Source organism: Silene latifolia, chromosome Y (genome assembly GCF_048544455.1).
Source record: "Silene latifolia isolate original U9 population chromosome Y, ASM4854445v1, whole genome shotgun sequence".
NCBI lineage: Eukaryota > Viridiplantae > Streptophyta > Magnoliopsida > Caryophyllales > Caryophyllaceae > Silene > Silene latifolia.
The window spans coordinates 443,899,347-443,916,615 of record NC_133538.1 but is presented as its reverse complement, the minus strand read 5'-3'; positions in this window follow the sequence as shown (position 1 = coordinate 443,916,615).

Here is a 17,269-nt window from a genome sequence, read left to right as displayed (position 1 = left end):
GAAGAAATGGCAGCTGTTTTAAGATCGGTGCGCGCTGCAGGAATCGACAGAATGCAGTGACAAAGACTTGGTCGATCGACTGACCTACATAGTCGATCGACCGGAGCACGACATACAGCAGCTCCTGTACAGCGCAAGTTGGTCGATCGATTGATGCTTATGGTCGATCGACTGAACAACGTCTCTGACGCAAAATAAAAGATCGAGGAAATGCAAGCCCATTGTGTTTAGGTTTTGATAATAAGTGTTATGTATATTTCCTATATAACGTAACCTAGAACATCAGATTAATCATCGAGTTTTTACATTAAGCTTTACATACAGTTCTTTATAAATAATTAGGGTTCGAGATTTCTTTCGGTATTGAATACAATTTGCTTTGTCATTCGGCTTGTTCTTTTCCTTCGCAATTCATACGGTACTTTCTGGTTTTATTCTGTTATTTCACTTTCGTTCATAGTTGTCGAATTGCTAGATCAGTTCCCAAGCCGAATTGCCATCTTTTGTTAATTGTTTATTTTATCGTTTTAAGTATGAATTCTTTTGTTTATTTCATTAGTTTTATTGTTTTTATCTGAAGACTTCAAATTTTGGCGCCGTTGCCGGGGAGGCAATAGTTCTAATTTTAGTTGTTTTATTTTTACTCTTTCTTAGTTTAAGGGACTTCTGTTCCTTAAACTTTTCTTATATTCTTTTTGTAGTTTCTTCTTATGCGCAGGTCACAGGGTGGTGAAATAGTTCCATTCAATCCTGAGATAGAGAAATCTTTGCGCGAGTTGAGACGATCACAAAGGGTATTACCGACAGAGGAAGAGCTGAGTACTCTGTCAAGCTATCACGAGAACGAGTTGTTCGAGGAAGATCCACATTCTTCACCCGTTTCCACTTCTTCAGCCGAGACAGTCACTTCTCCAGAAATTCCAGTCATGGCTGAGAAAGCGAGTATAGCTAGTCATTCTGAGCCGACAGCTGCAAATTTATATAAGGGGTTCGAATTACCAGGAGATGACAGGAAGTTCGAACCAAAGCCTTCATACATTAATATGGTTGAGAGAAACCAGTTCGGGGGAGCTGCAAATGAAGATGCAGCTAAGCATATAGAGACATTTATTGACTACTGCTGTTCTATACCCCCACCAACCGGCGTGACCCAAGACCAGATCAAGGAGACTATGTTTATCTTCTCCCTTCGTGATGCTGCAAGGGAGTGGTATAGAGATTTGGACCGAGTCGTTCATGGGATCACCGATTGGAATTCATTGGCTTTGGCATTCTACAAGAAATATTTTTCTGCCTCAAAGACCAATGCAATTAGAGCTCAAATCACGAGCTTTAAACAAGGGCCAGACGAGAACTTCCACGAAGCATGGGTCCGTTTTAAGAAGTTGGTGCAAACCATACCGCACCATGGGTTCGAAAAATGGAGCTTGTGCAATCGATTCTCAGAATGGGTCGTATGACGATCGAGGGCTATTTTGGATGCCTGCAGCCCGGTGGCCGATTTTCTTTGAGAATTTGGGAGAAACCAAGGGGTGGAAGATCATTGATGATATAGCCACCCACAAGGCTGAGTATGGGAATTCCAGAGGGAATCAAAGGAGGAGCGCTGAATCTCCTTCTGTAGCTGCGCTTGAAGCTCTCACTGCGAGATTTGACAAGTATGAACTAGGAGGAGCTTCAAAAGGGGGTATTTACCAAGTAAATGCTATGTCAGACGGTCCTTTCGTCTGTGAAAGGTGCGGAGCTGAGGGACACGTTTCGAAGAATTGTCCTAGTCCCTTTGAGTCTTATGGTGCCTTTCAACATTATAGGCAGACAAACACCTACTATGAGCCTAATGTTCATCCCAACCTGAGGTGGAGTAGCCAGAATGTCCTAAATCCAACTCCACCTCCGCAGCAGCAACCCTATGTGCCCCCTCATCAAAAGCAACAACAATATCAAAAACCTCCTTATGTGCCGTAGAAAAAGCAACAACAATCCCATGGTTCGATTTTGCTTTGAGTTCAAGAACTTGTTCTTTGAAGGAGTCCCAAGCAAGAGAGGCCGGGATGAAGCTACTAGAGAGCCAAATTGCTCAATTGGCTAGTAAGAGTACCACTCGAGCTCCGGACACTTACCGACTCAAACTGACCAAAAGGAGACCTTAAATGCCATCACGTTGAGGAGTGGGTCCACCCTGGAGGGGCCTGCCATGGTCGAGGACGCTGTTGAAAAGAATGAGGCGGATTCGAGTCAAAAGAAAGCTGTAACGAATAATTCAAAGAAAAAGGCGTCTACCAGGTATATATCGATCGATCGATATACACCTTGGTCGATCGACCGATACGGGTTACAATGTTTTCCTCGAATCGTACACCTCGGTCGATCGACTGAGGATAGTGGTCGATCGACCAATATCACTGCTGATAGCGAGATTTTTCGTCCTCCGATGCTCGATAACTTGAGGGACCATTTGTTTCGGGGCACGACAACTCCGAAAGTGTTAGGGCCGGACCGAGTCTTTGATGGGTCCGTCCCGATTCAAGTTCGATCCGATGACGGTTAATGGCTCACATTTGAGACGGTCGAGGAGGGTTCGAGCTTTAACAAGGAGAAAGCGGTGGACTTCGCCCTAAGTCCACGGATGCCGGCATGCGCAACTTAGAGGAGAGGGCTAAGGTACTTCTTACAGCCCCATATCCGGAGAGACTAGTGCCGACAAAGGAACAGGTATCTTTCAGTAAGTTTGAAAAAGTTATTCGTAGCTTGAATGTACAAGTACCCTTCCTTGAGTTAGTTAATAAAGTGCCAGCCTACACTAAATTCATGAAACAACTCTTGTCTAAGAAAAAGTCACTTGAACATGTTCACACTGTCGCATTAACTAAAGAGTCATGCTCTTATTTGTCTCACACTGCACCCCATAAGCTAGAGGACCCGGGTAGCTTTTCTATTCCTTGCAATATAGGTACCTTCTCTATTGAGAAGGCATTATGTGACTTAGGAGCTAGTATAAGCGTCATGCCTTTGAGTCTAGCTAGGAAGCTCAAATTGACTAGGTTCGCAGATGTGAGATATGACAAGATGAGATGGCTGACCGATCTGCGGTCCAGCCAATAGGAGTCTTAGAGGACATCCCTGTCCAAATAGGGAAGTTCTTCTTCCCCGTCGACTTCGTGGTACTTGACATGCCTGGGGATGCCCATATTCCCATTATTTTGGGTAGGCCATTTTCGCACACCGCCGGTGCGAGTCATAGATGTCGGTCTAGGAACCTTGACTTTCAAAGTGGGAAAGCATTTTATTGTCTTTGCCCAACCTGCTAAGAAAAAGGACCTCATGTGGCCTGTGACTTGTAACACGGTTTCTGACAAGAAATCGTACTTTGTGCTTCCTGATTTACCTATCTCTATTCCTGTTGTAACCCCTCCGCCCCAGACTGGGAGCAAATTGGAGGAAGATTTGTCTATTTCTGATAATGCAGGAGCTGGTTTGGGGAAGGAAGAACAGCAAGTTACTCTAGCTGTAAAGACCCGATCATTCAAAGAGGAGGTCTTGGTTGCCTTAGCTATGGCATTGACGAGGAAGTTGATGACGAACCGGTCAAGGCACGGAAGTCCGACTTGGACTTTGATAAGCCCGAAGAGATCATTGATTGGGGAGATGATGAGAATGTTGACCCGTTGAGTTCAGCAGACGTAGAAGCTAAGGAGGGTGCAGCTGATCAAATAAGCATCGTTGAGGCTACCTCTAGTAGCCAGAAGCCGACGAAGTGGGCCATACCGTGGCCATTCTTGATCAACTATTAGTTGATCGAGCTCTTTATAAACTTCATTTTATTTGCTTCTGTTAGACACTTTTTATTGCTTTTGTGTGCGCGAAACTTCGCATTTTATTTTGCTTGCTTAGGATTTTATGCGTTTGAGACTTTATTTTGGGTTTTGCGCAATTTTGGGCGCGTATTATTGTGCACTTGCAGGTTTTTAGACCTCATTAGCTCAAGTTATTGAGCAAATACGAAGAAATAAGGGATACAAAAGATATTTTCGATCGATCGCTACATTGGTCGATCGACCGAGTTGCACTTTCCAGAGCTACTGTTTTCGACACATTGGTCGATCGACCGCCGTCCTTAGTCGATCGACCAAGGACGCTCTTCAGTACTGTTCACGACCTCCCCCCTGCTGTGTTTGGTCGATATGCGGACTTAAGGGAGTTTTCTACTCCACTTTATTTTCCGTCCAATTATTTATTTCTTCTAATTTTCTCATTTGTGCACATATTTACCGTTTCAAAATTGTCTTCTCGATTTTATGCGTGGGTTATATTTGTCTTTCAGGTACCTTTTAGTAGCACTGCTGGCTACTGAAACCTCCTAGCTCACGCTGGTTTGGGGAGGTTTCCTTTGCTGCGTTTAAAGTCTTGTAAGTTCCCGATTTTCACTTCATGTCTTATTTATTTCATTTCCTCGCAAATTCCCATTTCTCTTTTCTTCATTACATGATTTTGCACAATGGGGACATTGTGTGATTTGGTTTGGGGAAGGGTTTTGCGTCGCATATCATTTGCTTGCATTCACATTTACATTCTGTTTTGCATTGTTCATTTCATTTTATACGAAATTCAAAAAAAAAAAAAATTTAAAAATTTCAAAAATTTCCATAAAATGCACGTTTATTTTAGCATATAGGTCGAGTCGGAACGGTAGTATTTCAGGGATGATATTGCATTTTGCACCTGTTTTGCCTGAGCTTTGCTTGATTAACATGTTATTAGTAGAATCGTATAAGTGCATATCTACGAGTTTTCGTTAATTATTTGCTGGACTTGAGACTTGACTTTGAAAATTGGCAAACTACATCATATTTCTGAGATTTAGAGCCTATAACTGGTGACATCTATGACCAGTTTATTTAGGAATGTGAGTAGTACTCCTTATAAGACATGTCATATCAATATGCATAAATATGAACTTAATCTGCTTAATACCTGTACGCATTCGGTCTGTGGTTAGTTGACACATGTGGTAGAGGTTTCCTTTTCTCATTTTTGCCCATGAACTCCACACTGCCAAAAATATCCCTTTTTGTCCCATTTACTACATCCTACATTTAGCCTGTCCTTTGTCAAGCTAGTAGTCTGTGTTCTTGGGGTTGTTACTCATTTTTTGGTGGCATATGCTCTGTTGAGACGTTATTGGGAAGATGAAATAAAGGAAGGAAAGAAACAAAGTTGAAAAGAAAAGAAAAAAAAGATGAAAATTGATTCGAAAAAAAAAAAACTGAAAAAAGAGTTCTGTACTGTTCGTGCAGTCGATCGACTGCCCCTTTTGGTCGATCGACTGAGGTCCGAGAGAAAGAGAAAGAATCAATTCGCATAATTCACGCCTTTATCTTTTGGCGGTTTTTGCTCCCATGTATTATTCATATTTTATGGGGAGTTAGTTGATTACTTTTATACCTGGAGATTGTGAGATTTGTGCTTGCTATAGCACCGTTTCATTTGTTTTTGAGCAAGAAGTTGGATGTTGCCATATGGTTCCGTTTCGGTACTAGCTTGATCACCTGTACCTCCACTTTCCCATAAATGTTTTGCCTCTTCTTACCCATACCTCACATATCCACATATATGCCTCGGCATGTGTCATGGTCTCTTGTTGGTTGGAATGCGTATGTACGGTTGTAGAGATTGCTTTCATATTATATTGCAGGCATGTTCTTATAGGTCGTAGTTAGGTGAGAGTCTTTATAAAACCAATTCTTTCTATCCTCTTATATATTCACCTGTGCTTATGAGTGCTTTGAGCGACCCGTGAGAGTCCAATTTGATAAGTCTCTACAGTTGACGGTTCAGTAGTTTTAACGGCTCCATAACTCGTTTGCATGATTCATTTGCTAATTGATTGTTGGTTGTGCACTAAATTGGTTTAGGCTTTACATGTTGCATTTCGCTCTGAGATTGAACTCGTTCCATTAGGTCATTAGATCGAGTCTAGTTCTTGCTTGGGGACAAGCAAGGGTTTGGTTTGGGGAAGTTTGATGCGTGTCTTTTATATGATGTTTTACATCCCATTTTACACGCATTTCAGAGCTCATTTATATAGTTTATGCTACATTTCTCCCTATTTCCGTCTACTTCCGTATTTTTGTACATTATTGCAGAAATGTGAAGAATCCAGCGGAAATCGAGCTAAATCCGTCCCCGAGTATCCTGCATTGCATATGACGTGAAGTATTCACCCGAGGAACGAGCTTGGTGCGCAATTCAAGGCCCAAAAGACAAATCCACAAGATTATAGAAGTCAAGTAGCAGCTCAAGCAGTCGATCGACTACTGCTATCAGTCGATCGACCAACCTGCGGGTTCTAGAAGCTACTGTATACTGAAGATCAGTCGATCGACCGCCATACTCAGTCGATCGACCAATCTACTATCCCAGACGAGAATTAAAAGACCGGGGAAGCGCAAGCCCAATGAGTTTAGGTTCTAGAAATAAAAGTTACGTATGTTTGCTATATAACGTAACTTAGAACACCAGTTTTAAGGATCCGGATTTTATCAAGTTTTTACATTAAGTTTTAGACAGTAACATTGAGTTTTATTAGGGTTTTAAATATTGTTAGCATTGGAATTTTCGCTCTTGTTCTTAATCATTCTTCTGCTATTCTCGGTATTCTTCTGCCCTATTTCAATTCACTTCTATTTCGTTATTAGTATAGAATTGATAGTTAGATTCCCGAAACCATTTTATTATTGCATGTTAATTGTTTGTCCTACCGCTTTAATTATGAATTCAGTACTTTTATGCCCTAGTATTATTGTTGTTATCACCTTCAGCATGAGTAGCTAAATAGTTTGTGCTAGGATGTAGGGGAATTATGGCGTAGGCGGCGTAGTATTAAATTGGACTGAATCGCGTGTCATTCGATCGACTGCCTTACCCGGTCGATCGACTGACCACGTGAGGTTACCTTTCATTTTAATTGATTTTAATGATGTATTTAACGAATCGAATGCATGCGACCAGTTAGATGCTTAATTTATGACTGACCCATTAGATCGAGAGATAGGGAAAGTTGTTAGATCACCAATTAAGATGACTAAACTGTGCTGAGATCGAAAGATAGGTAAAGTTTAGACCGTTAGTCACTTTTCAGGACGAGAGTCAGTATTAGTGATATTAGGGACCTATAGCGAGATCGAAAGATGCTATTTGTTAAGAATGGACCGAGAGGACCTCTTGTTTCCCGCCTCACTTGTGTTCGATTTAGACCTGTTTAGTATGTTGCCGCCGAAGCTATAACGAACCGACCATCCTAGTACCTCTTTTTATATTTGATTTCATCTATTTGTTTAGTTTACTTTATTTTATCGCTCATTAGCTATAGACCAATCCAATCAAACCCCCCATCTTATTGTTACCTTAGACTGAATTTAAACAACTAGAATTTACGTATGCCTCTCTGTGGTTCGACCCGACTGCCGCTAGCTATAGTTGTAGTTGGAAATTATAAATTTATTTTTGACACCTCACGATGGGTATCAATGCACATGCTTATTATTTTTATTCTTCTTTCGCAGCGTAGAACACGTTTATTATCAATAATACTGTTACAAAAAATGGCTGGAAATAACGCAATCCCAATGCCTAGTGCCACACTAGATCGTTCGTCCTGGCTTAAAATGTTCATGGACCAAATGAATCAGTCCACTCGACTGAAGAATGATGGGTCCAATTTTGCGGACTGGGAGGCGGCACTACGGAATGCTGCCACTGCTGACGGTAAGCTGGAGGCACTGAATTGTAAAATCAGTGAGAGCATTGTCATTGACCGAATGCTTCATTCTCTTCACGATGGTTTTGCCCTTTTCAGGGCGAACTACTATATGAATGACTTGAAAAAGAGTCCTCATGAGCTACACTCCCTTCTCGTACAAACCGAGAAGGATATGAAATTGAGTGGGAGCATGAAACAGGATGTTCTCACGATTTACAAAGGTAAAGGTAAGGGCAAGGCTCATGGCGACCTAGCTGTAGGTAAGCCAAAGTTTAAGAAGCCAGGAAACGGTAAGAGTGCGCCTGGTGAGACTAGTGGCTCACAGGGCAAGACAAAGAGCAAGGGCGGTGACATAGAGTGCCACCATTATCACAAGACTGGACATTGGAGGAGGAACTGTCCCGTCTACCGTGAGGACATCAAGGCAGGCCGCTCGTTCCTGTTGGTATGTCATCTTATATTCATATGATTGAGATTAACCATGCAAGTTTCGGAACTTGGGTACTAGATACTGGTTGTGGTTCTCATCTGTGTAATCATTTGCAGGGCCTAAAGAACATCATACCTCTCGAAAAAGGTGATGTGGACCTGGGAGTCGGGAATGGAGCACGAGTTGCTGCTGCCTCGAAGGGGACATATGTAATCCAACTCCCTAGTGGTTTTGAGTTATCTTTAAATAACTGTTACTATGTACCCAGTTTATCTAAGAACATTATTTCTGTTTCCGTACTTGCTAAAGACGGTTTTGCATTTTCAATAAAGGATAATAGCTGTATTTTCTCTTTTAATGAAATGATTTATGGCAAAGCAGTTTCCATGAATGGAATTTACATCTTAGATCAAAGCACGGAAGTATTACACATGAATAATAAGAAATTAAAGGTTGGTGACAAAGATCAAACCTATCTATGGCATTGTCGAATGGGATACATAAATGAGAAACGCGTGAAGAAACTCGTCGATAATGGGACTATTCCCGCGTTCGATTTTTCTACATATGGCACGTGTGAATCATGTCTCATTGGCAAGATGACTCGAATTTCCTTCAAAGGTGTTGGAATGCACGCTAGTGACCTATTAGGACTCATACATACGGACGTATGTGGACCTATGTCTATTACCGCTAGAGATGGCTATAGATATTTTATCACTTTCACGGACGATTTAAGTAGATACGGATATGTCTACTTAATGAAGCATAAAAGTGAGTCCTTTGAGAAATTCAAGGAATACAGAATAGGGCAGAACCAACTGGGTAGAAAGGTTAAAGCACTCCGTTCAGATCGGGGTGGCGAATATCTTTCAAATGAGTTTGATCAACACCTGAAAGACTGTGGAATCGTTTTGCAGTTAACTCCACCTGGAACACCTCATTTGAATGGTGTGTTCGAATGGAGAAATCAAACCTTACTTGATATGGTTCGATCCATGATGAGTCACACGGTAGTGCCTGATTCATTATGGGGTTATGCTCTTTTGTCAGCCGCTCTTATACTTAACCGAAGTCCGTCTAAAGCTGTCGACAAGACTCCATTTGAAATGTGGAAGGGAACGGTCCCCAACTTGTCCTTTATTCGGGTTTGGGGCTGCGAGGCTTATGTCAAGTGGAGACACGAGGATAAGCTCGGCCCGCGATCGGTCAAGACATACTTTATAGGTTATCCAAAAGGAACTTTTGGTCATTACTTCTATTCGCCTACCGAACATCGAGTTTTTGTTGCGGCTAGTGCGACATTCTTAGAGAAAGAATTTCTCGAGAACAAGTCGAGTAATAGACCCTTCGAGCTGTCGGAGATTCCAGAACCAACAACCGAGGAACAGATGGAGGAAGCTGTACCTCCAACTGATGATACGGTTAATATTCCTGAGGAACCTAAGAGGTCGGGTAGAGACTCTCATCCTCCAGACAGATACATTGGTATGGTCGAGGAGAATGACGTTTTACTTCAAGAAAGTAATGAACCCGCAACCTATATAGGTACTATGGCCTGTTCCGACTCAAAGTTATGGCTTGAAGCCATGCAATCCGAGATGGACTCCATGTATGAGAATAACGTATGGGATCTAGTTGATTTACCTAATAAGGTAAAACCTCTACACTGCAAATGGCTTTACAAAATAAAGCGTTCTGTAGACGCGCAACCAGATATCTATAAGGCACGACTTGTGGCAAAAGGTTTCACTCAAGTGCAAGGATTGCATTATGATGAGATTTTTGCACCTGTAGTCATGCTACGTTCCATTCGGATAATCTTAGCGATTACCACATTTCATGATTATGTAATTTGGCAAATGGATGTGAAAACCGCCTTCTTAAACGGTTATTTGGAGGAAGAGTTGTACATGGTGCAACCCGAAGGTTTCATAGATCCTGAGCATCCTAAGAAAGTATACAAGCTTAAGCGTTCCATTTATGGACTTAAGCAAGCTTCTCGGAGTTGGAATCATCGTTTCGACCAAGTGATAAAAGAGTATGGTTTCACTCGATCGGTCGAGGAACCATGCTTATATATCAAGTCGAGTGGGAGCAAGATTGTATTCTTGATATTGTATTTCGATGACATACTCTTGATTGGGAATGACATTCCTCTCCTTTCTTCGGTTAAAGAATGGTTGAAGAACCATTTCCAGATGAAAGATCTGGGTGAGGCACAGTGTATTTTGGGAATCCGTATCTACCGAGATAGATCACGACGGACGTTATCACTTAGTCAGGAGTCTTATTTGGATAAGGTTCTTGAGAGGTTCAGCATGACCAACTCAAGAAGGGGAACCTTCCTATGACGACTGGGATGCAGTTGAGCAAGTCTCAGTCACCCACGACGCCTGAAGGGATTGAGCGCATGAGTCGTGTTCCTTATGCATCTGCAATAGGATCGATCATGTATGCCATGATATGCACACGTCCAGACGTGGCATATGCATTGAGTATGACGAGTCGGTACCAAAAGACTCCAGGTGAAACACACTGGATAGCAGTCAAAAATATCCTCAAGTACCTACGGAGGACTAAGGATTGGGTATTGACTTATGGAGGCGATACTAAGCTATGCGCAACCGGTTACGCAGATGCTAGTTTCCAAACGGATCGAGATGATTCAAAATCTCAGTCCGGGTTCGTCTTCACTCTTAATGGTGCTGCGGTCAGCTGGAAGAGTTCCAAACAGAGTGTTGTAGCAGATTCTACTACTGAATCCGAGTACTATGCCGCTTCGGAGGCAGCAAAGGAAGCGATATGGATGCGTCAATTCTTACAAGGGCTTTCGGTAGTTCCTAGTTCGAATGACCCGATCACCATCTATTGTGACAATAGAGGTGCCATCTTCCAGGCTAAAGAGCCAAAGTCTAGCAACAAATCTAGACATGTACTTCGGAAAGCTCACCTGATCCGTGATTACGTGGAGCAAGAAGAGATAGTGATTGACAAGATTGCGACGGATGATAACATCGCGGATCCTCTCACCAAACCGTTGAATTACTATAAGCATGTAGGGCATGTTTATTCCATGGGAATTAAACATGTTCCTGAGTTGTAGTACTTGATTATGGATTTGATACATTATCTTTTTCATATACTATTTATAACTTCATCGTTTTATATATATATATATATATATATATATATTTTGTTTTTCATGTGGATTGTACTGACAACATTGAACGCCACAAAGTGAACTGAATTACATTATATTTGTTTTGGTCCGTAATCGCCAATGTGAGCTGATAACTCCGGCTATTATATTGTGCAGTCGATTGATGGTGGGTTCAACGAGCCATAAGTCAAACGGTTGACTGATCGATCACAGATACGAGATTATGATGATACCTCGTAGGACAACTTTTTGTGACAACGTAATGGAGTCCTAAATATTTAATAACATTCGGTGCCAGGTCGTGGATAGGACATCCATTGTGTTCCTAGAGTCGATTATTTTGACTATCGACTGTCTCTTGAGATTAAGGCAGGTTTTGGGTGACTTTGGTTTCTTTCTCACGGTCTGCCATAACTGGAGGCTAAGTAGATTTTTTTCTGGGTCATTTCATACTGTGCTTACATCTGCAGGATTCGAGTTGAGGAAAATATCCAACCCTTATCAGGTATAGTTATTTCTCAGGGCCACTCGAGGAGTTGTAACTGAAATGCATGGCCATGCTCGAATGTTGATTCGTTTATCAGTTAAGTTACTCTCTAGTCGGGGAAACCACTCTTGATAGTGATCACTTGTAAAATACGACCTTTGTAAATGCGGATTTGCAAATTGTTTTACATTGAGTGGGAGAAATTTTAGGATATGAGAATCAGTTATCGCACATACACTTGTGAGGACAAGTGGGAGTTTGTTGGAGCTTGTGTCCTCCACAAATTAGTGTGATAACATTTGTAAATCTCTTACAGGTTCACAAGGGTATACTTCGTATATTTAATCAGTTGATTAACGTTTACCTAATAACGGCTGGCTTGCTAGAAAGTTTGACGTTATTATCATACAGATGGCGGTGATCAACTGGTCCCTAAAGGTCACACCTATAGGATGTGTTTGAGAAATGTTGTTATAGAAATATAATCACATTGATGCCCAATATGACTAAAAAGTTAGTCAATATGTTGATGAGATAATTATTTAATGAAAAATAAATAATATTAGTTGAGACGAATTAACTGTCAATTCGTAAATTAAATATAATAAGTTATATTTAATTAAATGTATATAATGTTAGTTTGGACGAATTAATCTGTTAATTCGTAATTAAATATAATCAGTTATATTTAATATCAACAAGATGAATGTGTCATAGTGGTAATATTGTGGGTACACAAACCAAGAGGTCTTGGGTTCGATCCTCACTAGATGATAATTCAACACATATTATATATTTTTGGAAAGACCAAAAATAAGGAGGAGATACTCCTTATTTCGGTCAGTTTGGCCGAAAATTAGGAAGGATTTTTCTTTCCTAATTGACTCCAAGTTTCGGTCTGTATAAAAAGAAAGGGAGAGAATTATTTCTACCCTAATTCTTTTTCTTGACCTAGCCTCTCTCTCTCTCTCATCAGAAAAAACACAAAACAACTAAATTTTACAGAAAACTTTAGATCAATTCTAGCACAATCAATAAGGGCATATCTCATATCGTCTTGGGTGCAACTGATAGGCGAATATCAATTTTGATATTGTTCTTAGGCCATATTTGCTAGGACCGAAGGTTAATTCTGAATCCTTTATACTTTGTTTATGTATTTTGTTTATGACCTTTAATCATCATTGTTAAATTCGTTATAATCCTTCTAAATTAAGGGAAGTATACAGATTATTTCCCACATGATCTTTTGAGTATGACTATGGGTATGGGGAATTTGAGAAGCAAGTCAACACAAACCTACCTTATTATTTGTACAATGAAAATCCTAACCACTACCCCAATTTTTCCCACCAAAATCACCACATCCAATATCAACAACAACCACCCACCCAATACCCACTTAATAATGAATTTCAATTGCCCCAAAACAACCACTTTCACACCTACCCACAACAAGAAGATGAACCCATTCAAAATGTGATTTTCCAAATGATGGGAGATCAACAAAACTTCTTCAAAAAATGCTAGAGGAAAGCCAAAAGTGGGACAATGTTCTTCAAGGCATTGTTACCCAAAGTGAGGAATTGGAGATTCAAATTAACCAAATGAAAGAATCCCAAGAAATCACTCCCCACCATTCTTTGGACATTGATCATGAATGGGAATTTGAAGTAGTAACTTTTGACATGGGAAGAGCCAACCTCATTGAGCTCTTATGAGTATGAAAGTGTGCTATTTGATGAAGAAGACATGAGGTTGAGTAAGCCAAATACTCTTAGCCTTTGTGAGTATGAGGGTGTTTCTTTTGATGTGAACATTGGGATGTTGGAGAAAGAATTGCATGAAGCGCCCACTTATGATTCATATGAAGATAGCGATGATGACAAGACCATAAAAGAGGCCTACGAACACTACTACAAATGAGCACTTGGGCCACGGTTAAATTCGTGGCGCAAGTGCTAAATTTCCGTGGCTAAGTCATTTCGCCACGGGAATACCTTCCGTGACGCAAGTGGCCGTGGCAAAGAGATAGCCACGGGAAAAGTAAGAACGTGGCTATTTTTGAATTTTTGGCCATGGATTCTATCGTGGCTAATAACTCCCGTGGCCAAAAAAAATTCCCGTGGCGAAAAAATAATTCCCGTGGCAAACAATATATATGAAAATTAAATAAACAAAACATAAAATAAATTTTTTTTTTTCACAATGAATATTTTATCATATATGGAACCACGACAATCTAGATACTTGTTTTGCTAGTTAAGTCAATTCATTTGAACGTTATTTGGTTTCACCAGTCATGCATCCGTGCCCATCAGAAAGGCTTCCCAGGAGGTCACCCATCCCAACACTACTCTCACCTGAGCACGCTTAACTGTAGAGTTCTTTTGATGTGCTACCGAAATTGAAAGTTAACTTTGTTGATGTATTTATCACTTTGAATCCTTTTAAGTTTATTTTTTTCTTTCAAAACTTACCTTTAGTACTTTTTAATTATAAAAATGTAACATGATTTACAAATTCTTGTGAGAAAAACATTATTTTGGCCAAAACAATTAAATTTCGACGTTAACCTCCCGACTAATGATTTTGACGTAATTTTTTTGCTGAAGTCAGCAAAACCATTTTCTCCAAAAAATAAATTTAATCTTGTTTTCCTAACATTTTTTTATTTCTTTCGTTTATCGACATTCTTATTTTATTTCTCTTGTACTCGATTTTTTGTTTGTTTTTCTATGCAAATTCTATAGTATGACCGTTGTACCTGCGATATGAAAAATGTGACCATATTTTTGTAAAATAACGACCACTTTTTATAATTAAAGTTTTTTTTCCTCAAAATGGTCACTGTTAACCAAAAGTAGTCACTTTTTACCCAGAAAACACGAAAAAGACTATCGTGCAACAGAATCGCTTATTTTTCTAAACTGATTTCCCTTTGTTATGATTTATTGTTTCTTTTCTCAAAATTTTCACATTATTGGCACATGTGACTTTAAATTATCATTATTTCTATATTTTCCCTGTGATGCGCTCATTTTCAATGAAAAACATTTCCATATTGAATTTTTATATTGATAATTTTTCCAATATGTTCTTTTCTTAATTAATTTGTGGGAGATCATTTTTTTTTTACTTTCATTTCTTAGCGCATTTATATTATTTAATCAATTTTGTAATCTAATTGTTGTTTCTTTTTTACTCCTAAAAACATTTTCCCGATTTTTTTTTCCTCAACAAGTTGAATTTTATATCAAATTCACATTTTTCTATAAATATCTTACAAATAAAGTTGTAAATATAATTTTGAATGAAACGGTTTGACAATATATTAATTTTAGATTTCTCTTAGATAGATGGTAAATAACTTATTTATTTAATTGATATGGTATGTCTTTAAATGTAATACGATCATTTAAGATTTTTATTCAAAATTATAAAGATTTAATTAAAAAAAGTAAAAGAAATTACTAGAAATTCATGAATTTAATAAACAAAATTATACTCCCTCCGATCCACACCAAATGTAACAATTAAAATGAATGATGCACACCAAAGGTAAAATACCTTATTTGGCCTACAACATTACCAAGTTGTCCTTATATCCATTTCATATTTACACAAAATATATTACATATCCACATACCATCCAACAATTAAACCCACAATTATGTGGCCCACCTATTTTTTTCCCTCTTTACCGTTACTTTTTCCACCTTTTTCTTAAATACTCCATTTTCCTCTATGTTACCTTTGGAACGGATCAAATAGATTATATTAAAACAAAGTGTTTCCAAAATTTTATATTTAAATGTATTTTCATATTATTTATATTTGATTATATTTCATTCAGATTTTGTATATTTTTAAAGCAAACAATTTTTTTGGTTTGCCTTAACATGAAAATATCTTAATTTAAGTCGGAAAAGATACTCGCCACGGGTGTTGTTAGTTCGTGGCTAAAAATTTTTTTGCCACGGAACATTTTGTGGCTAAATAAAATTTCGCCACGGGTTTGACATAGCTCGTGGCTAAAATGATTATTTGCCACGGGTGTAGCCTAATGCGTGGCGCAAGTGACTTTTTGCCACGGGAAAAGTTATCCCGTGGCATAAAATTTTTTCCAAAATAATGAATAAGTTTTTCCCGTGGCTAAGCAGAATTTAGCCACGAGTTATAAATTCCCGTGGCATAATTCGTGGCGCAAGTCGATCGACCAACCTACGTTGTATAGGAGCTACTGGAAGTCGTGCTCTGATCGATCGACCAGAGGCATCGGTCGATCGACCACTGTAGCTGGTAGTCCGCTTCTAAATTCTTCATAAAGTTGTCTTTCAGGCCTCGAAATGTGCACCAAGTTCGTTTCTTGAGTAAATACTTCATGTCAAATGCAACACTAGGTACTTAGGGGCGGATTTGGCCCGATATCTACTCATTTCCGCTATAATCTGCAATATTACATGAAAATACGAAAGTAGACGAAAATAGGGAAAATGGTAGCTTAAACTACACAAATGAGCTCTGAAATGCGTGTAAAAGAGGATGTAAAACAACATATTTAGGACACGCATCAAGTCTATTCTTGACAAAAGCGTTTAACGATTGAGGACAAAGGTACTCTAGCTTGACACAACTTGGAGGTGATTTACTGGTATCCTTCTAGGCTTAGTAGTTTGAAGAAATTGTATCTATGAAGGAGTGTGTACCCTTGAATTTCTTCCCCTTTAGATAATTTCCGCCACTTAGATGAGGAAAGTGGCTATTCTTTTGTAGATGCATCCATTACTTGATTTTGTGTGCTTTAATGATTGGATGTGTCGTCATTTTGGCAAGACCCACCTTGCCTTGCAAGAAAGCATCCTACCTCATGGTTGTCTTGTTGTAAGTTGAAGGGGCGGAGTGAGACCCGCTAATTGTCTCACATCGGTTATATTAGTAGGATAGTTTAAATAAAGGTCTAGTTTTTGTCACCTCTTTACTCGGGACGAGTAAAGGTTCGGTTTGGGGATATTTGATGTGACCATTATTTGCGCACATTTAGTCCCCGACTTGAACCTATTTTGCATATTATTATAGCGTCTCATAGCCATTTTCCCGTCAAATGCTTCCTATTTGCTTTCCTGTTGCTTTGTGTTTGATTTGTAGGAAAGGAGGCAATTAGGCGGAAAATTCCCGTCTCTTGAGCCTATTCGGAAGGACATTGACGATCTTGGTTGAACGAGTATTGAAGGAAGGGCAAGAACCAAAGACTAACATTGCAAGAATAAGGAAATTGCGAAGAGACGGATTCTGAAGAAGAATCCGGGCATCCAAGAAGCCAAGACACCCGTCCAAGAACCTGAATCCGAGCGTCCAAGCCTTACAGACGCTCGTCCACCCTTGCAACAATCCGAGCGGATTCACCTCCTGGCCGAGCGTATTGTGGCG